At 40.6% G+C, this 18,462-nt stretch overlaps 1 protein-coding gene and 1 long non-coding RNA gene across 2 annotated transcripts in view; one reads left to right on the top strand and one right to left on the bottom strand.

Moving 5' to 3' along the window:
• The window catches only part of LOC115588980 (uncharacterized), a 654,211-nt gene that overhangs the window by 559,447 nt on the left and 76,302 nt on the right, over positions 1-18,462 (bottom strand). The window lies entirely within an intron of this gene.
• LOC115589012 (uncharacterized) lies at positions 11,513-12,551 on the top strand. The gene is made up of 3 exons (XR_003985460.1): positions 11,513-11,550; positions 12,058-12,330; positions 12,434-12,551. It is a non-coding gene; the product is annotated as an uncharacterized LOC115589012 (long non-coding RNA).

The raw sequence follows: 18,462 nt of genomic DNA on the forward strand, positions 1-18,462 counted from the left end.
TTTTAAATGGAGTCTGGTGAGTATTTTCTCCAAAGAAGCAGGCTGTTCCTGTTTACTGGATATGTTCAATTTTCAATGTTTCCCATCAATATGTGATATTCTTGAATACATTTGTTGTAAATGTTGAAATCAGTTGAAACAGCTGTTGGGAGGTAAGAAACACGTCAGACACAGAAGCAGACAAGATGCAATTTGAACACAAAGAACTGACACTTTTTACAAAGAAGGAAACATCTGAATGTTTTGTATTTAATGCCGAATTTGAAATAAGGCACCAATTATTTATAATTTCTTGTTGCCGTTTCAAACAAGTTTGTGAAGTTTCTCATCAGGATGCGCAACTCTTAAAATCAAGTGATTGTTAAGGGAGTCTGGTGACGTTGCCGCAACTAGTAAATTTACTTCATTGCGTGTAACAAGTCCATGAGTTTCACACACACACCACGCAGCCGCTCACTTCTTGCACCAAGTAGATGAAGTTAGCCAAAACAAGTTAAACGGTTAAAGTTGGAGTCATATTGTTTGTAATGTTTGTCACGTGATCCTTCGTCTCCTCCCCAGATGTTCAGTCTTCCTGTCAGAGAGTGCGCAGTTAATGAAGAGTTCCATGTGAAGGAATGAAAGAGGATGTGTTGATGTGCACAGTTTAGTCTTTAGGACCAGAGATGAGACGTAAAGAGGCTCTGCTTCATGTTTACAGTCCGATCACTGAGGAGCGACACTAAAAGTGAAACTAACAAGTCGGTGATGTGGTGAGTTTACTCTCGACTGACTCAGAGGAGATTTGCAGCCTCCAGATCAGTTCCAGCAGCGGTTTTAACCTGAAACGGGACCTCCACCTCCTCAGTGATGTTCCTCACACTGTCACGACTGGAAGCGTTTCAGCGACAGAAGACGTCCTGCAGGTGAAATTTACTGTGTTACACGTTTCTGCAAACAGAGGAATGCAGAAAATGAGGAGGGTTTTTTTTTTTTTCGTTATGAACTTCATCAGTAAATTTGAGACTTAAACATTAAAGTTGATCAGCTTATAAACAGTGCATGAGGCAAGAATGACTTTGTTGATTTTCTAATGTTATCCTTATGTTATTTAGATATACATTTTGTACTATAACTTTGAGTTTGCAGTTTAAATATTTTTCTAACAGTCATTGATGAGTAAGTTTAATTGACGTTGGATATTTGTTAATCTTTTCTGTCTATAACAGGCTATTTCATTTAAATACTCGCGATACTGCAGCTTTTAGAGACAGCAGCCTCACAGTCTGGCTCCAGAGGGGTCGTTGACCTGAGTGTTGCAGTGGACCTCAGACTAACAGTGGAGATACAGGGTTTTCATACCGTGTCTTTTCCTGTATTGTTTTTATTACGAGAAGACCAATTTTATGGATAACTGAGTGACACTTGTGGAATAAAGGTTTTCTTTATTTTTTCAACATCACCTGGACGTGGAGTGAATTATTAACAACAACAGTGCCTGGACACGTGTAAGCCATGAATACCAGGGAGTCAACATCTGCTCATACACACAGTGTTGTTGTCACTTTGAGGACTTTGGAGAGATTCTGCGTCTGTTCAGAAGTTCAGCATGAAGAGGTGTTTTATATTTCAGGTTATTGTTTCGGCAACTTAACTTCTGCATAAGGAAAAACTAAAAAACTGAGTTCCTGTGTGAGGCCCCGGCCCTGATACTCTATACTATAGAGTATCCGGGCTGAGTCTATAGTGATGAATGTAAAAGCATTGTGGGTAATGTCTGAGGGGTCCTGTGACAGAGGCCTGTGAACAGAACCGGCCCAAGCCTTTCAAGGGCACTAAGCAGAATTTGATTTGGGGCCCCCCTCCCATCACTGCGTGTGTTTGACAATTATTGTCATAAATGTCACACTAGAATAAATTGTATTAATACAATGACAGATTATGAACTACTGTCCCCCTGGGCACAGATGCGTAAGGACTCCCCCTACCTTATTAGCAAGAATGTGGGTGCAAATGGGGTCTGGGGGTCCTCCCCAGAAAATTTTAAATTTGGTAGATGTGATTTCCTGTATTCTGGGTCCTTTTTGGGATGGCCAGCTGGAGAAGGGCAATACCCAAATTTGTTCAGATTCATAGCCTTTTGCTTTTTTACTTATTGAGGTGACTTCACGCAAAGACTTGGGCTTCAGGGCCCCTTGACCTCTTTGGTGATTCAGGCTCATTCAGTAATCCATCCTTGTGGCCAGGGGGCCCAAGCAGCCGCTTAGTTCGCTTATGGCTCGGGCCGGCTCTGCCTGTGAATAACTTCAGTAATGATGCATTCATGTTCTGTTTTCTGCTTCAGGTTGGCCCAATGAAAGATGTCAGTCAGGACGGCTCCCCTCTTGATAACTGTGACCCTCTTCTGTCTGGCAGCGGGTGAGTAGCCTCTCATTGTGTCGTGTTGTGTGCTGTTGCTTCTCCAAACTGCCTTCCCACTGTGCAAACGGCAGGGATTCTGACCCTTCACCACAGTGTGCAGGGCATCAGGCTCTGGGGAGACACTGACCTGTCCCGAGGCAGCAGAAAGAGACTTGGACCAACAAAAAAACTGATCTGAATCAAAGTGCAGTCTGTTTTCTGCTATTCGAGGACACATGATCTGCGCCTACACAGGCGGATTCACCCTGTTCATAAACTCTGATTTTATGATTTGAGAAGCTCACGGTTATTTTAAACATTTCAGTGAAGGCTGTCATGTCACTTTAACACAACGAGGCTGAGTTAAGCAACAACACTGAAAGCTGTAGCTATAAACTCTCAGAAAGAAATGTGTCAGGAGTTTAAAGTCATCAGTGAGGTTTACCAGCTGCTCCTCATGTTAATGTTCAGACACCCGCACAGTTTCAGTTTGTTGTAATTAAAGTCAAACCTCGTCTACATCGTCACATCAACACCAACATGGAGCCAACTAGGCTCAGAGAAGGTCGTGAACAAGATGAACATCACAAGAATCTGCTCATATTGACAACTGAAGTTCTGGTTCTGGCTCAGTTCTGTGAGCTGCTGATATACATGAGCAGCTCTACAATGTTTGTTAGAAAACGACGTCACTAACGACACTGTGACGTCTTTTTAATGACGTATTTTCACCGTTTGATGTTTCATTAGTTTGATGACGAACTGACAAATATCATCTGTGTGATTCATGACACAGTGTGAACAGATCAATAAATAATTTGTCTCTCTTTATCCACTAAGATACAAAGTTTTTATGAAATGATGTCCCATGGGGTCCACCAGAAGAGGTGTGGCTTCAGGACTGTATAATAAATTTCCAAATTATGATATATTATTCTCGATTAAGCTACTAGAAGTATAGTTTTTTTTTTTGAACAATGTTTTTATTAATTTCCAATAAGAACATACAAAGCACATTGACATATGCCACACAAGTTACGCAATGAGATGCAGGTGAACCTCACTGCATACACATACATACAGAAAAGATAAACACGCACACAAACATACATATCCACATAAAATAATTACAATAATAAATAAAATAGAATAAGATAAATTAAAATAAAAAAAAAAATAAAAAAAAAATAAAAAATAGTCACACACAGAATAGCTCTACAGATAAATATAATCTATTGTTGCTTGAGAAAGTCCATTAAGGGTGCCCACACTTCTTCAAATTCTTGTATTTTACCCCTGATTACATAGGTTAGCTTTTCTAATGTAACATACATTGCCATCTCTCTAATCCAAGATTGTATAGATGATATTTCAGTGTCTCTCCAAGACAAAGCAACCCTCCTCCTGGCCTGCAGGAGGCCAAAGTTAATCAGAGTCTTGCACTTAGAGTTAACAGAAAAACAATCTGGGTATATCCCTAGAATACAAAGTTTTGCTACACAGGGTACCTGAATACCTGTAATTTTACTTAGAGTGTGGACAACCATTTTCCAAAAAGTTACCAGTTTAGGACATTCCCATACACAATGAATCAAAGTACCTTTCTCAGTCAAACATTTCACGCAAGTATCTGGAGTGTCAGGGGACCATTTATTGAGTTTCTCAGGGGTTATGTATGTTCTCATTAACCATTTGTGTTGTAGCAGTTTCATGCGAGTATTAATGGTTTGTTTTGAGCTTTTAAACAAGCTGTCGCCCACTCAGCTTCTTCAATATCTTCCTTAATATCTGAACTCCATGCCCTCCTTCTGTCATGACTAGATTCTTCATCATGTGAGACAAGTACTGTATATAGTATAGAGATTTGGCGTTTCCCATTCATGTGTTTTAACACAATGTCCTCAAGGCAGGACAGCGGCGGTTCTTGTGTATCCTGATGACACTTTGATGAAATGAAATGCTTCAATTGTAAGTATTTAAAAAAGTGTTTTTTTGGAATTAAATATTTCAAACAAAGTTCATTAAATGTAAGTAAGGTGCCCTGAACATATAAGTCTCCAATTTTTTGCACCCCCCTGTCGGCCCAAATTTGAAAACCACCATCTGCCCGGCCAGGAGTGAACCGTGCATTATTCCAAATAGGTGAAAATTGAGAGATGGGCGGTGTATCACCAATATGTCTATGAGCTTTAAACCATATATCAATAGAGTTCTTAAGGAAAGGATTTGTTGTTTTTTTCTTCAAAGTTTTAAAATCTGCTGAATACAAATATAGGCTTAGTGGCAGCTTAGCTATTGATGCTTGTTCAATATGAACCCATGCTGGAGGAGAATGTGTGACAAAATAAAACATAGCACTACGCAGCTGAGCGGCCCAGTAATACCACTGTAAACTGGGCATCTGTAATCCTCCCCTATCATATGGCAAGTACAATAATCTGAGTCTTAATCTAGGTTTTCGATTGTTCCAGATAAACCTACAGAATGCATTATTAATTTCTTTAAAAAAAAAGTTTGGTAGTGGCATTGGAAGTGATTGAAATAGATATAAGAATTTCGGCAAGATAGTCATCTTGATTATATTGATCCGGCCAATCATTGATATTGGCATTGTTGTCCATTTTTCGAGTAATTCTTGTACCTCTCTCATCAACGGGTCATAGTTTGCTTGAACGACTGTATTAATTTGGGGGGTAATCTTAATTCCAAGATAGGTGAAGCCTTCCCTCGCATTAAAAAAGGGTGTTGTTATAACTGGATTACTTCTTTCATCTTTGTTCAGGAAAAGTATAGAAGATTTTGTATTATTAATACTGTATCCAGAAAACTGACCAAATCTATTAATTAAATGTAATAATGTCGGGACACTGTTTGATAAATTTGACAGAAAAAGAATCACATCGTCTGCATATAACGATATCCTATGTTCATGATCTCCGATTGTTATTCCTGATAGATTAGCTTCGGCTCTAATGGACATGGCTAAAGGCTCAATGGCTAAAATGAACAAAAGTGGGGAGAGAGGGCAGCCCTGACGAGTTGACCTCTCTAGCGTTAACGGGCTTGATAAATTGTTATTCGTCATTACGCGTGCTGTAGGGTTAGTATATAATAATTCTATCCATTTCATAAATTTTCCCCCAAGTCCATATCTTGGTAGCAAATTGAACAAATAATGCCACTCAATTCTATCAAACGCTTGTCTAGCATCTAGAGATAACAGCGCTGTATCCCTGGTATTATTTTTAGAGTGGATTATGTTGAGGACCCTTCTTATGTTATGAAATCCCTGACGAGTCTGTACAAACCCATTCTGATCACTATGTACCAAGAAAGGGATATGTTCTATTTTAGGAATTTTACTCAATATTTTTGTGTCTACTCCCATAAGACTAATAGGTCTGTATGAAGAGCAGTCAGTCGGTATTTTCCCAGGTTTCAAAATAAGAACTATTGTAGCAAGTCTTAAAGTTGGTGGTAATGTACCATTATTAAATGACTCGTTAAACATATCCAAAAGTGGGGTCAACAACTGTTTCTGGAAGGTTTTATAAAACTCTATTGGTAGGCCATCGGGCCCTGGAGTTTTGCCTGAGTTGATGCTTTTAATGGCCTGCAATAGTTCTTCCATTGTTATGTCTTTATCCAGGTCCACTTTAACTTCCTCTGTGAGCGTTTTAAACTGAAGCTGATTAAGAAAGGTATCTCTATGAGCGGGCATGGGGGAGCATTCTGACCTGTATAGTGATTGATAAAAATCCTTAAATGTGTTATTAATATCCAGAGGATCGCTTGATATCTCCCCTGATTGAGTAGTTATGTCATTAATGGCTCTTTCAGATTGTATTTTTTTTATTCTCCAAGCTAACAATTTGCCTGCCTTTTCTCCCTGGTCATAAAAGGCTTGGTTCAGCCACAGTAGACTTTTTGCTGCTTTATCAGATGTTAATTTATTGTATTCTGTTCTTAAAATTAATAACTGTTTTTGTTTTTCAGGGTCATCTTTATTATTTATATCTATTTCCAAAGATTTTATTTGCTTCTCTAATTCATTAATTTCTGCTTTTTGTTTCTTGTTTTTGGTACTAGTGAAACTAATAATTTGCCCTCTAATATAAGCCTTGAAGGCTTCCCATCTAATGCATGCATTAGTTTGGTTAGTATTAATCTGAAAATAGACATCAATCTTATCTTCTAAATACTTAACAAATTCAGGACTCTTAAGCCATCTCACTTGCAGACGCCAATTAGGAGGAGACTGATGAAATTTCTCCATTTGTACAGACATGGAAATGGGGGAGTGGTCACTAATGACTATACAGTCATACCAACAATTCTTAATTTTGGATACCAGTTCTTGTGATACTAAAAAATAATCAATACGAGACCTGGACTTATGTATTCCTGAATAGCATGAGTATTCCAAATTATCTGGGTTAAGTTTTCTCCAGATTTCAGATAAATTCAAATCATTGATATATTGTAGAATTGTTTTTCTAGATTGTTTTTTATGGGGATCGTTTTTCGTAGAGCGGTCTACTGACGGGTTCAGAGTGCAATTGAAATCCCCACCAATAATGTTTAAGCCATACATTGAAGACAAGGTTAAGAAGAAGTCTTCAAAAAATTTAGGGTTGTCCTCATTAGGACCATATATGCTGACCAAATTCAACGCGAGAGACAGGATCCTACCCTGGGCGATTACAAACCTTCCTTGGGGGTCCTGGATTGTATTAGTAAGTTGAAAAGGAATTGTTTTGTGGATAAGAATTAGTACCCCCTAGCATAATTGTTATATGTAGCATGTATAACTTGACCAGGCCACCTACGCTGTACTTTTTTAATTTCAGTAACTGTTATATGAATTTCCTGAAGAAAAATTATTTTAGAATGTAGGTTTTTAAGTCTGTTCATTACCTGTTTCAGTTTAGTTAACTTATTGAGTCCCCTGACATTCCAGCTTGTAAATCTTAAATCAGACAGTTTTGGACTTTCCATATTGTGCAGTGAGATACATGACCATGTTGAGTGTGACAAAAAATAAAAACACAGAGTAAATAAAAGTAATAACAACTGGACTAGACATATAAAAACACTTAACCTTTTAAATCCCGCCCCCCCTTCCCTTACTTAACTAAATGTATAGGGGCAAATACCAATCCACACTAATGAGGAGGGGTGTAACTGTAGGCACTTCTCTTCAGACAGCCCACACGGTCCCCCCCCCCAGCCTCGCATCCCTACCTGAACATTCAAACACTTACTGTCCTAGAATGATAAATATGAAGTATAATATTATTAACGCTTCTTGATTTAACTGCTTCAATAGCCTGTATCAAATACACAAGTGTATAGGCCTATAGTAGGTGCATAAAATAAAGTGTCCACCAAATATGGTAGTAGCAGCTCTGCATATAATTAAAATAAATAAAAAAGTACAAAATGTATATAAAATTAACCTGTATTAAGCTGCAGTGCACCTATATTGTCCATATCAGTCTTTTGGTAGTTACCTATACTCCTCAGGGTTTAGAAGTTTAGGAGTTTGGAAGAAAGTTCTCAGCTTCTTCTGGTGTGGAGAAAAGGATTATCTTCCCGTTGTGTAGAGCCCTCATTTTGCAAGGGCGCAAGGTGAATCCACGAAAGCTTCCCGCTTCAATGAACTTTTTTCTCACTGCATTGAATGGGCTCTGCTTTAATGGTTTCCGCTGATAGGTCTTGGGCAAAAAGATTTTGTGACCATCGTGAGAGAGCGAACGTTGTTTGGATGTATTGAAAACAAACTCGCGGTCTTGAAATCGTAGGAAGCGAATGATTACAGCTCTGTTCTGATCCGGTCTTGGTCTTGCCAGTGTGCGGTGCGCTCTTTCCAAGGTGAACGACTTGGTGCCGTCGAGCCCCAACCAGACCGGCAACATACGCTGGATGTAATCAATCATGGGTTGAGTTCCTTCAGCGCTTTCAGGGAGCCCCACCAACCTTAAGTTATTTCTCCGAGCACGATTTTCCATATCTTCCGTCTTGGACTCCAAATAGGCGATACGTTTAGCGGCGTCAGTCATCTCCGTTTTCACACTCTGCAGGCCGTCTTCGGTGTCTCCTATGCGCCCCTCAGCCTCCGCGAGCCGCTTAGCATTAGCGGTGATATCCTGTTGAAGGTCCGCAAAGCTCTTTTTCACAGCATCGACAGAGCTATTCATCACAGCTATGCATCTCTCCACGTGTCAAGTTTTGCCCCGAAGCCATCGAGGGTACTTATCTTGGTGTTAGTCGCGGTGACAGTAGAGCGAAGTGACTGTAGCTCTGTTAGCACCGCGGCTAAATCATTCCCTGGGCTAGTCGGAGCGTCAACAACATCGTCTACCGGAGTAGTTTTGGACTTCTGAGAGGCACGGGTTTTGGAGCTGTTCTCACAGTCTTTTAAGCGTCGTTTGTCTAGACATCTTTTAGAAGTAGAAGCTTTAATGACTAGGACTTTTCAAACTTTTAGCAAAGCTGTGAGGAGACCCCCGCTCTAAGCTGCCATCTTGGTCCGCGGCTCCACAGCGCCCTCCCACTAGAAGTATAGTTAGTTTAGTATATGAAATTATTAGAATTAGCCCCTCTTTACCAGCAATGACATTAAAGTCATGCTCACTTATTAATGCCTATAATAATATGTGTAATTATGATCCTTTATTTCCTGTTAACAGAAATCTGTAGATAATGGTTAATATTAGCCTTAGCAGAACAAGCTACTGCTAACGTGAGTAGTTCAAAAACTTTCTTTTAGTAACTCTGTGTACACAAACAATGTTCTAATGCTTCAGTTCATGTGTAGAGACCCTGGTGATACTACGAGCAAAGTTTCACGTTGTGTCGAGCCTTCTTAGTGTTTGAAAAATTTAGATTTTGATGCTATTTTAAAAGTGCCCGTAGCACTGCCATTGAAAATGAGTCTGACAAGGAAAACGAAAATACGGTAAATCTTAAAAATGCCTCTTTCATTATAATTATGCTTTTACATGAAGGTTTGACTCATATTCAATCACAAAAAAAGCCCTGGTTGCATTTTGGCGAGAGTTTTCCCTTAAACAAAGTTTTGACTTCACAAATGTAACATTCAGTAGAAGTAGTGAAGAGACGTCCTTGATCAAGTTTAAACTAGGGCTGTCAAATGATAAATTTTTTTAATCACGATTGATCGCATTTTGTCCATAGTTAACTCGCGATTAATCGCAAATTAATCGCATTTTTTTTTCTGTTCTAAATGTACCTTAATGTAGTTTTTTTTCATGTTCTTAATACTTTTAACAACATAAGAAAGGGCAAATATGCTTGCTTTATGAAAATGTTTATTCAATACTTCAAATCATGCAGGAAATAAAAGGCTCAAGAAATATCCCCTCACCCTAAATGGGATCAAAACATGGTGATGTCTGCTATTGGCGAGGGAGGCGATGGGCTCTCTGCATCTGCCGGGTGTTTGGCTTGCAAATGATATTTGAGACTCGACGTACTTCAGTGATAACTCATTTCATTTCGACAGTAAGTGCAGATAACTTTTGTCCTATGGACCGAACCATCTGGCAGTGTTTTGAAAGTGAATTTGCCGTTCATAAGTCCTTTCTCCATTTACTTTCACTTTTACTTTTCAGTCCACCGTGTTTTTTCCCAAACCGACAATCCTGCTTCTTCTTCTTCTGATTCCCTTTCTTATTCTTCTGTCACCCTCTGGATCAAGACTACAGATGCCACTGATGGCCGTAATCAAAACAATGCACATTTCTTTTTTTTTTTTGATACAGAGCGTTGATTGTGTGTTAAAGAATTAACGGCGTTAAGAGGATGTTGCGTTAACGAGTTATTAACGCGTTAACTTTCACAGCCCTAGTTTAAAACTAATATCTCTGTAGTATTTATGAAGTAATTCAGTGTTAATATAATTTACTGACCTGTATGTGCTGCATTATATAAATGGACTTAATCACAGGGACACTAATTTCCTTGTTTATGTCTTGTTCTAAATCAAACAGAAAACAGACCAAAGGCTGAACTGAGGGCTGATGACAGAGACATTCCTGTAGGGGGCAGTGTGACCCTGACCTGCTTCTGTGAACCCATCATCATCTGGTTGGAAATACTTCTGGTACAGAGGAGAGAAAACCTCTGAACCTCAGACCTCTCAACTCTCAGCTGGACCAATCAGAGTCTCAGAGGAAGGAGTCTACTGGTGCAGAGGAGGAAGAAGAGAGCCAGTTAACTACACAGAGTACAGTGATTCAGTCACTGTCAACAAAATCAGTGAGTTTGACTTTTGTATTGGAAACAGAATTACGATATATGTTGTATTCATTGATCATTCATTGAAAAACATTGTATGTTTGGTGATTTAACATTTCTTCATTTTGGTTTCCTTCTGTGAATTCTTGAACATGAACAGTTCCAAACAAGGCTGTTGTGACTCTGCAGCCAAACTGGACTGAAGTATACAATGGAGAGAGGATCACTCTCAGATGTGAGATCAAAGATGGAGGAGACACTGAGTGGGAGTATGAATGGAGAACAACCAGCTCAGAAAAACCTTCAAATCAAAATGAACACAGTATTACATCTGTGACTGAATCCCACAGTGGAGACTACAGGTGTAAGGGCAGAAAGAAACATACGCAGCATTCTTCAACAGATTGGAGTGATCCCATCAAACTGACAGTATCATACAGTAAGTCACATCACATTCTTTCAAATTGAAGATTATACAGCTCATTAAAAGGACTGTTTTTGTTCATGTATATGTTTAAAGTAAATCTCCAGTATGTACTGATTGTGCAGAATGTATCTGATCCACTATCAATACATGGTTTCATCTAAAAGATTACTTTCCAACAGATCCCCAGCCTGTCCTCACTGTGTCTCCATCATGGCTGAGTGCTGGAGCCTCAGTAACTCTGAACTGCAGAGTTCAAAGATCCATCTGCAGGATGGACGTTCTACTGGTATAAGACTGGTTCCTTTCATCCATCAAATATGTACTACAGCTATGAGCAGCTACCTGGCAGCAGCAGTGGGACTGAACAGGATTCCTACATTGTTCATGGACAGACACACACAGCAGGATTTTGTGTGGAGCTGGAAGAAAAGATCGGCAGTATACCACTTATTACAGTGGCATTAAGTATGTCTGGTCTGCAGGTCAGTTTGTTTCTATCTCCTAAGAAACATATGTTATATCAGCTCTGTTCATCTTGTTTCTAAATGATGATAAACAAACAGTATTTTTAAAATTGACTGGACTGTGGTCTTATGATCTTGTCTCTCTCTACTAGCATCAAGCTAAACTTCATGCTTTCCACTTACTGGGTGGAATTTACTTAGTTTCTTCTGTCCTCACTCTTTAACACAACACACAGAAAGACAGATATGATATCTTGGCTAAAACTCTGCTGTCATTTACAAAAAGTACTTCTAGTCTGGATACTTAAGCTGTTCTCCTGCTTACAGCAGCTTGAGTCACTTGGTTGTCTATCATTTTAAAATGTACTCAAAATTGTAGCAAGGTCGAAGTAGAAATCAGAATTTTACCAAAATACTGAACTTTGTTACAGTAATAACAAAGCCTAAGGACTATTTGAATGGAGGCATTTTCTATCTGAAGATCTCTGTGCTCTGTTTGACCTCTTATCACATGTTGTTTTTCAGATATTCACTCATCAGCATCTCTCACAGTGAGTCCTGACAGAGCTCAACACTTCACCTCTGACTCTGTCTCACTGAGCTGTGAGGGAAACTCTGCTGAATGGAGAGTGAAGAGGTTTTCAACTGAGGATAGCGACTCGTCAGCCTGCTACACCTGGTGGGGAACAATGACTGGATCAACATGCAACATAAACACTGACAGCACCAGTGATGCAGTGTACTGGTGTGAGTCTGGATCAGGAGAGTTCAGCAACGCATTCAACATCACTGTACAGGGTATGATTTCATTACATTTACTCTTTCTTTGAGTTATTATTTCGAATATCGCGTAGTGTATTGAGGAGAAATTTGGATGTATATTGTTTTCCTATTTTTCTAGCGGTGTCCAGGCCTGACAGCTCTTCATTTCCTGTACTATTGGTTGTTGGGCTGGTTTGTGGAATCGTTCTTGTTATTCCTCTGCTCGTTTTGTTTTGCTACAGAGCATCCAAGGGTGAGACCTTCTTATTCTGTTATTACATGTTCTTTAATTATTCAAATAAACACACATACTCTGACCTCATGAGAGAGAACAGCAGTATAACAACCATCTAACAACAAGTGTCTCTTTCACAGGTTCATGCTTCTCCAGTTAGGTGCAACACTCTCTCATCTCATGTTGAACTTAACACAGACACATTTTATGTTCCTATTTAAATTACTTTGTCTGATACGTGATGTAGACTAGTCCAGTGTGGACCACGAGAATGATTATCACTCCACTCTTCTCCACAGTAAGCAGTTAAATTAATATTTTAAATCTAATCTCATATACTTATACAGTGGGGTCCAAAAGTCTAAGATCATTGAAAAAATGTCACAAGAACCTAGAAATAATCAGAAAGTATGAGTCTGAGCATCAAATAATTTCCAAACACAAGGTTTCTGAAGGGGCAGTGCATGTTATGATATAAACTGTGAAACACTTGACAGAAACTGGATCAGTTGGATCCAAAGACAGACCCAAAGTTACCACACCATTAGAAGATCCATAAAACGAGCTTTGCTTTGTTAGGCCTGCATTACACGAGGCATTAAAAGGGAGTTTTGTGTTAAATTTGGCTATCAATAATAATTAATGAATATCAAGAATAATTATTAACTAACTCTGCGGCTCTTTGAGTTTAAGTTTTACTCAAACTTTGGCTCAGGGCTGTAACACTAGCTGGGTGCAGGAAGGAATTCTGAGGCACTGTCACTGTCTAAGGGATTATGACTGTGCACTGAACTGTGGTCAGAGAAGCTGTGATCATCATCTGAACAGTTTGCTGACTGGTCATAATTGTGGGCCAAGATTTCTGCATATGGCCCTCGACAGCTCCTTCTGTCTGCATGCCTATCGCGACGCAGTTGGCGGACATGGCGGTTACGATTGTTGTCCCTATGCATCCTTTTGTCACCCCCCTTTGGTCTGTTGGCAAGGCGTTGTGGGAGGCAGGAGATTTCTGAGACACTGCTGTGTTTCAGCAGACAGGCTCAGGTGTCTTACCACTGGATTTGAGAGTGACAACAGTTTCCCAAATCACCTGTGTCATCTTCCTTATCTCATTCACTGGGATGTTTTCTTGACACACCCTAATTGCAATGTGAGTGCGTACACATGGGTGAAGGTTATTCACAAACAAATACTTAAAGGTAGGGTTCTCTTCGAAGGCTGTTGCATTCTTACCTTGAAAGTAAGCATGCCTCAAATGCATGTAATAATCCCTGGGATGCTCACGATGGGAATGTTCAACTTGGATGGCTGCAACCATTGCTGTGGCTTCATCGGCAGTAGAAGAGAATTCTTTTTTTAAGGCCTGACAAAGCTCTCTGTTGTCATTTCTGACCCTGGGAGGTTGTGTTTGTATGAACTTGCATACAGCTTTAGAGCTGGTTTCCACACAAGTTTAACTTTCTCCCTCTGGGTTACATGGGGCAAGTCAATTAGACTATGGTCAAGTAAACTAAGGTAATCCTCAACATGGTTATCACAGTTGTCTGGCTCAAAATGTTCAATGTCCCTAGCTATAAACTCATGCTATTCAAGGCAGGGGCACTCTAACCTAGCGTTTCTATGGACATAACATCCCATGCTGCAGTTCTGTCTAGCTGAGAGGCAGGGGCAAGACAGCTGTCATTAATCTCATGGAGTTGCAGAGAGGAGGCAGGGCACTCCTGCAGTAATCTGGTCCCTCTTTCAGTGGGATGGGCACTGATAAAGGTGTCATGCATCAGAGACTGGGAACAGTGGTAAGAATATCGTCTGCGACCTCTGGGAAAGGTGGGAAATCATGTTACTGTTATCTCTGTCTCTCAGTGGAGGTTGAGGAACTGGCTTAATTCCCAAGGAAGGGTCAGTTGAGAACTGTTTACATCTGAGTAACCAAAATCAAACTGGCTGAACAACTGGTGGGGAGAGACGTCCTGACCTAAGTCTTAACAACTCCTTCTTTTTTGAACAAATATCCAACTCTTCTGAGTGCAGGTCATCTAAATAGCACATGGCTTACTTAGTAGCCATTTCAACTTCACGGAGGAGACTAGAATCATGCGTTCTAAGGAATTATAACCCTGTTTTAGGGTTGTTCTCTGAGCAGCAAGGCTGGTTTGCCTGAGGATGATCAGAAGCAAACATCTTAACAACTGGCCAGTGGATGCATTCTGTGGGTCACACCTGTCATTAATTAGGGACTATCTCTTCATTGCACTCACTAAGATTTAACCTGCTAATGACTTCAGGGCAGCCAGGTTTTACACTCTTCTACACAGGAGCTCTCCATTGTTAAACAAGTTGTCCAACAACGACAACAACCAAACTGTGTGATGGCCTACACTATAGATGGTAGCTTCCTGTGGAGGAGGGGTGGCTATGGTACAATCTAGTGGCTCTGGGCATACAGATTGGGGCGACTGAAGGTGCCTCGTCTGGGGCACCATTACAATATGGTCATCATGGTGGGTTTGAGGTTAAATTTGGCTCAGTCCTTTTGAGTCCATAAACACATTTAAATGAGCCAACAAATCGCAGGTCTCACATGATTCATTAGTTGTTACAGTTAAAGTGATTGAACTCACCTTGTCTTGATTTTCATTTCTCTGTAGGTGATGTTTGTCCCTATGACACAATCAGAGGCCGTCAAGAAGCTGAACATGGTACGGTATATACCTTTTATTCACCATGGAGCTGTTAGAAATACTAGAATAAGACTATTAACTGTCAATGATTCTCTGATCAATCCTGTAAAATTAATCCAAATCTTGCATATTCTTTGATTGATCATAAAAACAGAGAGAGTGATTCTTTAAGAACAGAGAGGAGGCAGGTTAGGGAGAGAAAGAGAAGGGTGGGAAAAAGAGAGAAGGGAGGAGAGAAGAGAGAGGGGTTGGATGAGGAAAAGAGAGGGTAGAGAGAGACTGAATGAGGGAGGAAAGAAAGAGAGCGTGGAGGGAGAGAAAAAAATGGGGGTCAGTGGACGGAGGGGGTTGAGAAAAAGAGAGACAGGGGAGAGAAATGGGGGCAGTGGGAGGGATGGGGGAAAGATAAGGAAAGGGAAACAGAGGTGGGCGGGAGAAAAAGAGAGGGGGAAGAGAGGGGAGGAAAGAAACAGAGGGGGGAGGGAGAGAAAGAGAGGGCAGGGAGAGAAAGAGAGGAGGAAAGAAAGAGGGAGGAGGGAGAGAAAGAGAGGGGAGGAAAGAAAGAGACAGGGGAGGGAGGAGAGAAAGAGTGGGGAAGGGAGCGAGGACAGTAAAATGTGATAAAACATGTTGATCGTGACATCGTTCTGAGTCTTTTTGTTGACTTTCTGTTTCTTTCAGCTCAATAAAGAAATCTGTATCAACTAAACCAACGGAACAGACGACAACATGAAAAACTCCATCTGTACTTTGACAGCTTCTCTGTGATCACTGTGTGCAGCTGTGCTGAACAAACAACACACAGCATTTTGTAAAGTTAATCTAACAGCAGCTCATTTAAAATAACTATCATATGGTTTTAATCTTCTGTTGTATTTGGTATTAAGAGTTAAGATCATCACATATAATCATTGAAATGTTTGGTTGTTTACGTCCGTTGTTTACGTTAAAATCAGCTTTTTTTGTAGCTTCTGATTGAAAAGAGTTTATAACATTTATAACATTTAATGTATTTTATGTGAAAAACACTTCCTGTTAACACACAAGATTCTTCTGTCATTTTAAAGATGCTTGATATTCTCAATATTTCATGATTTATGTATAAATTACTTTTAAAAGGTGATTGACCATTTTCTGCATCAACAAACTTGTTCCATCAATAAGCTGTCAGCAGTGTTCCTCATAGATTTAGAGGGAACAAAAGGACTATAATGTTTGGTTACTGCTGTATCCTTTGTTCTCTGAGGGAAGAGGCTATCTCTGCTGGAGTGCCCATGGGGGCACCATTGGCACCGTTTGTCAATGGGCGCCCTTAAAGAATTGCGACATGAGGGTACAGCACCGTCCCGACAGGCTATGGTTCCCGACTTATGAAGCCTTAATTGCAGCTACCATGCCTCTGAGGGCGGATTTCCCATGGTCCAGCTGCTCTTGCAGCAAGTGCAGGATATGCTGTGATGTGGAAACGACGGGGATCCTCTTGATGGACTTCGCATCAAGAGGCGAACCTGCCCCAATATAAAAACATATGCCACACGGGTTGAAGGTGCCCTTGCCGACCTCAATGTTTGGATCACTGGATCTGGCAAGCCTGGGGCCCTGAACGTTGCCCTTTCAGGGGACATGCCCACAGTTTCAGGCCCTGTGGGAAGGGGTGAAACAAGGCGTCTCGTGCCTGCAATAACAGGTCTCTCCAAATGGGGAGCTCCCAAGGAATTCCATTCAGGAGTGGTGCGATCCCTGAGAAGCATGGCATATGGGGCCAATTTTGAGCCACCAGGATCACCGCCGCATTCTCAAGCTGGATTACCTATAAGAGTCCCTCCCCATGGAGAAGAACAATGGACAATGAGCCGTCTCCCTGGAGGCAGACGGGTCAGCTACTGCCTTCCCAAAGCGTGCCAGATCTAAGCAACAACCTCTGGATGGAGCCTCCATTCTCCTGGCTGAGGGCCTCCTCCACCAGCGGAGTGCCGCACAAAGTCGCTGTGTTGCCCAAAGTTTGGTCAATGGGGGAGTCTGGGGGCTCAACCCCAGGCTCAGCAGGCATCGCTGCACTGGTTGAATGTGCAAAAGGCCGAGTGGGACTATCTGGACAGTGGCTGCCATCAGTACCTCAGTAGTTTCAAAATAAAAGTCAGGGCCCGTATTCACAAAGACTTTTATCTTAACGTTAGGAGTACTCCTAAATCGGACTAAAAGTTTTTATGTAGGAGTCGTTTCTTAAAAGTAATTCACAAAGCCGCTGAGACCTACTTTTAGTTATGAAAACAGTGAACTCCTAAACTAGAAGTAACTCTCTGTTGCTATGGCTGATGTCATTTTATAAGGACGCACTTAGAGGCGGTGACGACGGTGATTGGTTGTTGAGTGACAGGGCAGCCCATTGAAAAGTCATTTAGGCTACGCAATGCATGAAGTGAAAATAAGGAAGTTGCCTACAAGCCCATGACAAAGCCATGAAAAGATATTGGATAAAGAAATGTATTTAAGAGGAGAATTCAGTGCCCCCCCCCCCAAAAAAAAACAAAAAAAAAACACTTAGGACAAATATTACAAATTAGAAGATTGCGATGAAAAGCGTGAATTGTCAATAAAAGCGGCATTTGCTCGAACAGCTATTGAAAAAACTATTTGCGTGTTGATGGAATGCAACTTTTTCCGATTGACAAAAGCCCTATTCGCACGGGACTAGTATAACCTGGGGACCTCCAGTAATCTGTAATAATTGCGGAGGTCGTCTGTGATCTTAATCCCGTGCGAATCTGCCATGTCCTTAATTTGTAATGTAAAAATTCCACCGCAAATTACCTAGTATATTTTACCAAACACAGAGGTCATTTGTCCTGTGCAAATTGGCATCTCTGTGATTTGGGGTCGTTTTTTGTTTTTCTTAAGGTTTTTTGTGTTTTCCACCTTTTTCTGCCTTTTTCCCGGTCGAGAATTATGGAGGCTGCGTTGGGAATTATAAATGAAAGTTTTGACAGCATTTTGGGTGCAAATTCAGGAGGCTCATCAGAAAAGCGAAATTTCGAAAGATGATTAGATGTAATACATGCATGGCAGCATGCGGTAAGGAACATTTTTCTATCTTTCAACAGGCTCACCAGTTATTATATTAAAAATATTGATATCTAACAGTTGTGCTGCTCCAGTAAGGGCTCCGGTGCGATCGATCGCGGGGAATATGTCAGTAAATTCGAGTTAAAACACAGACTTCGCTTATCATGTGCGAATGCGCCGCACGAAACA

Source organism: Sparus aurata, chromosome 10, assembly GCF_900880675.1.
Source record: "Sparus aurata chromosome 10, fSpaAur1.1, whole genome shotgun sequence".
Classification (NCBI taxonomy): Eukaryota; Metazoa; Chordata; class Actinopteri; order Spariformes; family Sparidae; genus Sparus; species Sparus aurata.